We start from the raw sequence: 9,396 nt of genomic DNA, 5'->3' as shown, positions 1-9,396 counted from the left end.
GAAGCCTTGCATCAGACTTGTGCTGAAGTTAATTCACACCTCTATCATGTTAATTATGCATTCTTGTTATGGGATACATCTAAAGTAATCTGCTGTTATTTCATTGGAGAAATTGGCCTGATATTTTTTTCGCTGTTGTCATCTTAACTATGCATTGTTTTTATTGTAACATAATTGACAGCTGCATGTTTTGTTTAGTTCATTGTGTTTGATTTTCTTGTAATCAGGTAAGTTTTCCATGTGGTTGCTTTATCCGAGGAAGGCCTAGTACAAGCTTGGGGTGATTCAATGACATTTCTTAATTATCTTCTTAGAAATTCATTTTTGTTTATTTTGTAAAATTCATGTACACTATCGTTGCGTGTATAGAGATGACATGCTAATTTGGTTTGAATTTTATTAATGTAAATATTAATTTTTATTAATTTTTTAAATGACATTCACATATTTTTGTCAATGACTTTTTATTATTTTTGGTGTGTATTAGAGTGCATGTAAAAGCAACTACCAATTTTTTTTTAATTTAATAAGGATATAGCCACGCTTTAAAAGCGTGGCAACAGGTTCATTTCTAGGTACGTTTAAAAGCGTAGCCTTATATTTCTCTATCGGCACATTTTTGAAGTGTACCCAAAGCCAACCTTTTGGAAACGCTTCAAAAACGTGGCGATATGTGAACTTTTCGGTACGCTTTTAAAGCGTAGCTATAGGTTAACTCCTATGGCCACGCTTTTAAGCGTGGCAAGAGATATAAGCGTGGCAAAAAAGAAAGCATGCCGATAGATCCGTAAAAGCGTGGCGATAGAGCAACCGGCACGCTGGCGGATGTGATCCTTTTAAAAGCATACCGATAGCTCAAAAAGCATGGCAAAAAACTATCGGCACGCTTTTTAGCACTTTTTGGCACGCTTTAAAAGCGTGACAGAAGGCTTATTTTCTTGTAGTGCCAAGAGGAAAAAGTGGACATGGTGTATATCAAAATTAAAGAATATGAAGAGGTTGATCAAGAGATGGATTCATTCGTCAATGAATTCCTATCCAAAATTGAATCACCTCCCATTGGGCAAGAAATCGAAGTTCTTGAAGACAACACCAAGCCAAGTGATAAAAGGGAAAAGGTTGAAATTGAGGAAGCTTGTGAAGAGGTGGAGCTAGTCAAGGAAGAGCACAAAGGAGTGGAGTTTGCAAGATCATTGCGACCACCCCTTCCTAAGTCACCATCCTACACAACATTAAAGTGGGTAAAATTCTTATCCCTAAGCTTTACTTTCTCACTTGAATATGGTTTGATTGAAAATGATGGTCAACTTAGAGCTCTTTGTGAAGTTAAAAGTAAAAGAGAGTTGTGTAGTGGTCGGAAACATCACTCTAAGCTCATGATGGTTGCATGCCCAAAGTTGTATAGCAATGGTTGGTGTGGAACCAAATTGAATGGGTCTAGGAAGTTGTTTGGAAGCTTCTTTGAGAATTCTAAGGTCATGCCGCCCGGATGGAATGATAATGATCAATTTAAGGACGGGTGTCAAAACAAAGTGTGAGATCCCGGATCGCACAAGGAAAATCAAATTTGGGAGCTCATGGTTTGTGAAGAACTCCATTAAATCTTGAAGATATTAAAATTGAAGAATGGAGCTTATTGGAAATTCAAGCATTGGTGGATGTTCAAGGATAGCTTTAAGCACAAGCCACCTTGAAAAAGAGCTCCCCATAAGTCCATCTTAAGGACAATAAACAAAAGTGCTAGGTGGGAGACATCCCACCATGGTAACTTCTTTTCATTTTCTCTTTTTGTACATATTGGTAATTAGTTTAATTTTATGTTTTGTTGAGTTTGCTGAGTATAATTGGTAGTTTAGTAGGTTAAATAAGGTTTTAAGGTGTTTTAACGCGTACATCAAGCATTTTTGCCCATCCATGCGCACGCGCACATGACGCGTATGCGTGGATTGAAAAATTCCACCTCCCATACATTGACCCGAAAGTTGTGCGAATGTTGCGTGATAGCAAGGATTTATACTGGTTCAGAATTCCACAAAATAATTCCGTTGTTAGTATAGTCCAAACCAATAGTCAATCCTCAAATCAAATTAAATTTGGTTGTCACAAATAACAAACCCCAAATAAGAATTAACCGAAGTATTTCAACTCCGGGTCGTCTCACGAGGAATTGCAATGAAATGCTCAATTATTGACTATAAAGGGGGTAAGGGGGTTGTTTGATTGATAAGAGGACAAGAAAATAAATGGCAAGAAAAGTAAATCAAGCAAGTAACTAAAGAAGGCAATTAATAAGGAGAGACATTCATGGCAAGAATTGAGATCATAGGCTTTCTATCCTAGTCATACAATGATTAATTCATCTTATTTAGTCAACTCCAACACAAAGGGAGAAAGTCAAACAAGATTAATCAATCATATCACAATAATGAACAAGAATTTATCTTAATACGTCATCTCCAACATTGGAAGAAGGTATCATATTATCTTCCATGAGAGAAAGTCTAACAAGACTAGCTAATCTCAATCCAAAAGTCCTAATCAACTTACTAATTAAATTAGAAAAAGATTAGCGTCAATGAAAACAATATTAACTAACAACTCTAGATCACCAACATAAGTTGGGTTTTCATGACTCAAGATCACCTAATTACTCTTTCCAAGCCAAGAATGCTCAAAATCTACTCTAACATCCTTCCAAACATTTTGTCAAACACTGGGAAGGCATACATGGAAAGCATAGAAAAATGTGCAAGAATAGTAAAATCTACCAACTACAAATTGCAAGGAAACAAGATCAACAACTCAAATCAACAATAAAGAAACATCAAACATGAAATTGCATTAAAAGTAAATCAAATCCAACAAGAGCATCTATGAACATAAAAGAGAAACTAACATTACAAATCATGAAAATGAGAGAGTAGAAGTAAGAAATCATAGAAGAGACAAGATGGAAACATGTAATTAAACCTAGATCTAAGATATAAATTAACCTAACCTAATTCTAGAGACAAGAGGGAGCTTCTCTCTCGTGAAACTAACCTACATGATGCTAATGCTATAGAAAATTGCTCCCCCTTGCCCAAGCTTGAATTCTGCATGAAATAGCATTAGAAATGAGTTAGGTTGGGCCCAAAGTACTTCAGAAATCGCTGGGGGCGATTTCACTTTAGTGAGCCACGGGCAGCATCGGCGCGAACGCGTACATGGCGCGTGCGCGCCCCTGAAGGTGAAGTAACATATAGCAAATTTTATATCATTTCGAAGCCCCAGATGCCAGCTTTCCAATGCAACTAGAACCACCTCATTTGGACCTCTGTAGCTCAAGTTATGGTCGTTTGAGTGTGAAGAGGTCAGGCTTGACAGCTTTACGGTTTCTTCATTTCTTCATGAGTTCTCCCACTTTGCATGCTTTTCTCCTCACTTCTTCAATCCAATACTTGCCTTATGATCCTGAAATCACTCAACAAACATATCAAGGCATCAAATGGAATTAAAGTGAATTAAATTTAGCTATTTTAGGGCCTAAAAAGCATGTTTTCACATTTATGCACAAATCAAGGGAGAATTGCAAAACCATGCTATTTCATTGAATAAATGTGAGAAAATATGATAAAATCCCCCAAATTAAGCACATGATAAACCACAAAATCGGGGTTTATCAAATCTCCCCACACTTAAACCAAGCATGTCCTCATGCTAAGAATAAAGAAGGACAAGAAAAGGGTTATGAACATTTATTCAATGCAAATAAACTATATGCACCTATCTATATGAATGCAACTATATGCACAATGATTCTACCTACTTGGTTTAAAAATGAATCAATCCTCAATAACACATATAAGCAGGTAGGGCTAAGTAGTATGATGATTCATGAATCCTACCAATTCAAATATCAAAATGAAGTATAAGTAGACTTGCAAGAAGAAAAGCTCATGAAAGCCGGGAACAAGGAATTGAGCATCGAACCCTCACCGGAAGTGTATCCGCTCTAGTCGCTCTAATGTATAGGGTCGATCACTCAATTCTCTTCTAATCATGCTTTCAATGATTTGTTTTTCATATAACAATCAACAATTATTCAATGCATGCATACATTCATCATGAGGACTTATTCATAGGTTGTAATGGGGCTATGATGAGCGGATAATTTATACGCTTTTTGGCATTGTTTTTACATAGTTTTTAGTATAATTTAGTTAGTTTTTAGTATATTTTTATTAGTTTTTAATTAAAATTCACATTTCTGGACTTTACTATGAGTTTTGTGTTTTTCTGTAATTTCAGGTATTTTCTAGCTGAAATTGAGGGACTTGAGCAAAAATCAGATTCAGAGGTTGAAGAAGGACTGTAGAGGCTGTTGGATTCTGACCTCCCGGCACTCAAAGTGGAATTTCTGGAGCTGCAGAACTCTTAATGGCACGCTCTCAATTGCGTTGAAAAGTAGACATCCAGGGCTTTCCATCAATATATAATAGTCCATACTTTGCCCGAATTTAGACGATGTAAACTGGCGTTGAACGCCAGTTCCATGTTACATTCTAGAGTCAAACGCCAGAAACAGGTGCAAAGTGGAGTTAAACGCCAGAAACAGGTTACAAACTGGCGTTCAACTCCAAGAAAGACCTCTACACGTATAAAGATCAATTCTTAGCCAAGCACACACCAAGTGGGCCCCAAAAGTGGATTTCTGCATCATTTACTCATTTTTGTAAACCCTAGTAACTAGTTTAGTATAAATAGGACTTTTTACTATCTTTGTAAGGGATCTTTGATCAGTTTTATGCTATCCTAGACTTTCATGGGGGCTGGCCACTCGGCCATGCCTGGACCATTATCACTTATGTATTTTCAAACGGTAGAGTTTCTACACACCATAGATTAAGGTGTGGAGCTCTACTGTTCCTCATCAATTAATACAAAGTACTTCTGTTTTTCTATTCAATTCAAGCTTATTCCTATTCTAAGAGATCCATTCGCACCCAAGAACATGTTGAATGTGATGATTATGTGACGCTCATCATCATTCTCACTTATGAACGCGTGCCAGAAAAACACTTCCGTTCTACATGCAAACAAGCTAGAATGAATATCTCTTGGATATCTAATACAGAGGACCGAGTCCGAGATATTAGAATCTTCGTGGTATAAGTTAGAACCCATGGATGGCCATTCTTGAGATCCAGAAAGTCTAAACCTTGTCTGTGGTATTCCGAATAGGATCTGGGAAGGGATGGCTGTGACGAGCTTCAAACTCGCGAGTGCTGGGCGTAGTGACAGACGCAAAAGGATAGTAAATCCTATTCCAGTATGATCGAGAACTGACAGATGATTAGCCATGCAGTGACAGCGCAATGGACCATTTTCACAGAGAGGACGAGATGTAGCCATTGACAACGGTGATGCCCTACATAAAGCTTGCCATGGAAAGGAGTAGGAATGGTTGGATGAAGACAGCAGGAAAGTAGAGGTTTAGAGGAACGAAAGCATCTCTACACGCTTATCTGAAACTCTCACCAATGAATTACATAAGTATCTCTATCCTATTTTAATTATCTTTTAGTATACTATAATCTCTTAATACATTTGAATCCGCCAGACTGTGATTTACAAGGTGACCATAGCTTGCTTCAAGCCGACAATCTCCGTGGGATCGACCCTTACTCACGTAAGGTTTATTACTTGGATGACCCAGTGCACTTGCTGGTCAGTTGTGCGAAGTTGTGACAAAGAATAAAGATTATGAACGTGTGTATAAAGTTTTCAGCGCCGTTACCAAGGAATGGAACCGTCACAATTTCTGCGCACCAAGTTTTTGGCGCCGTTGCCGGGGATTGTTTGAGTTTGGACAACTGACGGTTCATCTTGTTGCTCAGATTAGGTAATTTTATTTTATTTTTAAGCTTTTTATTTCTTATTTTCGAAAAATACAAAAAATAATTTCTTTTTTCATTTTTCCCAATTAATTTTTGAAAAATACAAAAAAAAAATTTTACAAAATAGTAAAACCAAAAATATTTTGTGTTTCTTGTTTAGTCTAGATTCAAGTTTTAAGTTTGGTGTCAATTGCATCTTTTTAATTTTCTAAAAATTATTTTCAAAAATTTCATGCATTGCATTCTTCATGATCTTCAAGTTGTTCTTGGCCAATCTTCTTGTTTGATCTTCATATTTTCTTGTTTTGTGTCTTTCATTATTTTTCATATGCATTCTTGAATTATTAATGTCTAAAGAATAAAAATTTTTAAGTTTGGTGTCTTGCATGTTTTCTTTTCTTGAAAATTTTTCAAAAATAAGTTCTTGGTGTTCATCTTGACATTCAAAGTGTTCTTGGTGTTCATCTTGACATTCATAGTGTTCTTGCATGCATCACATGTCTTGATCCCAAAATTTTCATGCATTGAGTGTTTGGGTTATTTTTCTCTTTCTTCATTGAAAATTCAAAAATAAAATAAATATCTTTCTCTTATTTCACTCATAATTTTCCAAAATTTGATTTGATTTAGTCAAAAATTTTTAAAAATTTAGTTATTTCTTATGAAGTCAAATCAAATTTTCAATTTAAAAATCTTATCTTTTTCAAATCTTTTTCAAAAATCAAATCTTTTTCATTTTTCTTTCATAATTTTCGAAAATTCCAAAATGATTTTCAAAAATCTTTTTCTTATTTTGTTTCATAATTTCAAATCTTTGCTAACAATTAATGTCATTGATTCAAAAATATTAAGTTGTTACTTGCCTATTAAGAAAGGTTCAATCTTTAAATTTTAAAATCATATCTTTTAGTTTCTTGTTAGTCAAGTAATCAACTTTAATTTTCAAAATCAAATCTTTTTAATTTCCTTTTCAAATCTTTTTCAAAATGATTTTCAATCATATCTCTCAATCATATCTTTTTCAAAATCAATTTCAAAATCTTTTCTAACTTTTTATCTTTTTCAAAAATAACTTTCAAATATTTTTTCAATCAATCTTATCTTTTTGTTTCAATCATATCTTTTTCAAAACTACCTAACTAATTTTCTCTCTAATTTTTGAAAATCACCTTCATCTTTTTCAAAATTCCTTTTTAATTAACTAATTATTTAATTTTTAATTTTAATTTTATTTTTTTTCTAATTTTTGAATTTTATTTTAATTTCAAATTAAAAACAAAAATACTTTATTTTAATTTATTTAATTTTCGAAATTCTCTCCCCCTCATCTCTTTCTAATTATTTTATTTATTTACTAACACTTCTTTTCATCTCAAAATTCGAACCGTCTCTTCCCCTTGGTGTTCGAATTTTTCTTCTTCTATTCTTTTCCTCTTCTACTCACATAAAGGAATCTCTATACTGTGACATAGAGGATTCCATATTTTCTTTTGTGTTCTCTTCTTTTTCATATGAGCAGGAACAAGGATAAGAGCATTCTTGTTGAAGTTGATCCTGAACCTGAAAGGACTCTGAAGAGGAAGCTAAGGGAAGCTAAAGCACAACTCTCTGGAGAAAATCTGACAGAAATTTTCGAAAAAGAAGACAACATGGCCAAAAATAATAACAATGCAAGGAAGATGCTTGGTGACTTTACTGCACCAAATTCCAATTTACATGGAAGAAGCATCTCAATCCCTGCCATTGGAGCAAACAATTTTGAGCTTAAGCCTCAATTAGTTTCTCTCTTGCAACAGAATTGCAAGTTTCATGGACTTCCATCAGAAGATCCTTTTCAGTTCTTAACTGAATTCTTGCAGATCTGTGATACTGTTAAGACCAATGGGGTTGATCCCGAGGTCTACAGGCTTATGCTTTTCCCATTTGCTGTAAGAGACAGAGCTAGAGTATGGTTGGACTCTCAACCTAAAGATAGCCTAATATCTTGGGATATGCTGGTCACGGCTTTCTTAGCCAAGTTCTTTCCTCCTCAAAAGCTTAGTAAGCTTAGAGTGGATGTTCAAACCTTCAAACAAAAAGAAGGTGAATCCCTCTATGAAGCTTGGGAGAGATACAAGGAACTGACCAAAAAGTGTCCTTCTGACATGCTTTCAAAATGGACAATCCTGGATATATTCTATGATGGTCTGTCTGAGTTATCAAAGATGTCACTGGACCATTCTGCAGGTGGATCCATCCACCTAAAGAAAATGCCTGCAGAAGCTCAAGAACTCATTGACATGGTTGCAAATAACCAGTTTATGTACACTTCTGAACGGAATCCTGTGAATAATGGGATGCCTATAAGGAAGGGAGTTCTTGAAATTGATACTCTGAATGCCATATTGGCTCAGAATAAAATATTGACTCAGCAAGTCAATATGATCTCTCAGAGTCTGAATGGATTGAAGGAATCATCCAACAGTACTAAAGAGGCATCTTCTGAAGAAGAAGCTTATGATCCTGAGAACCCTGCAAACCTTTTCCATCATCCACTCAGCAACAGACAGAGAATTCTGAGCAGAATCCATCTAGCTTAGCAAATATAGTCTCTGATCTATCTAAGGCCACTTTAAGTTTCATGAACGAAACAAGGTCCTCCATAAGAAATTTGGAGGCACAAGTGGGCCAACTGAGTAAAAGGGTCACTGAAACTCCTCCAGGGACGTCCAGTGATGAACAAGGAGTTTCCCTCTGAGGAACCAAAGGAATCTGAGGCTCATCTAGAGACCATAGAGATTCCATTGAACCTCCTTATGCCATTCATGAGCTCTGATGAGTATTCTTCTTCTGAAGAGAATGAAGATGTTACTGAAGAGCAAGTTGCCAAGTACCTTGGTGCAATCATGAAGCTGAATGCCAAATTATTTGGTAATGAGACTCAGGAAGATGAACCTCCCTTGCTCATCAATGAACTAAGTGATCTGGATCAACTAAGATTGCCTCAGAAGAAACAGGATCCTGGAAAGTTCTTAATACCTTGTACCATAGGCACCATGACCTTTGAGAGGGCTCTATGTGACCTTGGATCAGGAATAAACCTCATGCCACTCTTTGTAATGGAGAAACTGGGAATCCTTGAGGTGCAAGCTGCCAGAATCTCATTAGAGATGGCAGACAACTCCAGAAAATAACACTACAAGAAAATACCCATTCAGCCACACTTTTTTTAAGCTACATTTGAAAAGCGTAGCCTATTCTATGCCTTTTCTCAGTGATGCCTTTTTATAAGAGAAAAAGAAACATAATTTTGACATCATTTAAAAAGTGTAGCCTTAGGTATTATAAAAATCACTTATAAGGCGTAGCTGAATGTTAATATTTATAGGTCCACTTTTTATATCTAAGGGAGCACTTTTAGAATGTAGCCTATTTGTTAAGTTTTGGGTGCATTTTAAAAGTGATGCCTAATATATCTAGAGCAAAAAACTGGACACTTGATAAATTTTATTCCTCAGTTCCCGAAAGCAAAACTCAT

General features: G+C 35.6%; 1 non-coding gene across 1 annotated transcript; it reads right to left on the bottom strand.

The window, feature by feature from the left end:
• Window positions 1-7,921: 7,921 nt before the first annotated feature.
• On the bottom strand, window positions 7,922-8,029 carry LOC112746397 (small nucleolar RNA R71). The gene has a single exon (XR_003174283.1). It is a non-coding gene; the product is annotated as a small nucleolar RNA R71 (small nucleolar RNA).
• Between the last annotated feature and the right edge of the window lie 1,367 nt (window positions 8,030-9,396).

The sequence above is a fragment of the Arachis hypogaea genome, chromosome 14 (assembly GCF_003086295.3).
Source record: "Arachis hypogaea cultivar Tifrunner chromosome 14, arahy.Tifrunner.gnm2.J5K5, whole genome shotgun sequence".
Taxonomy (NCBI): Eukaryota; Viridiplantae; Streptophyta; class Magnoliopsida; order Fabales; family Fabaceae; genus Arachis; species Arachis hypogaea.
This window is presented reverse-complemented; position numbering and strand designations above follow the sequence as displayed.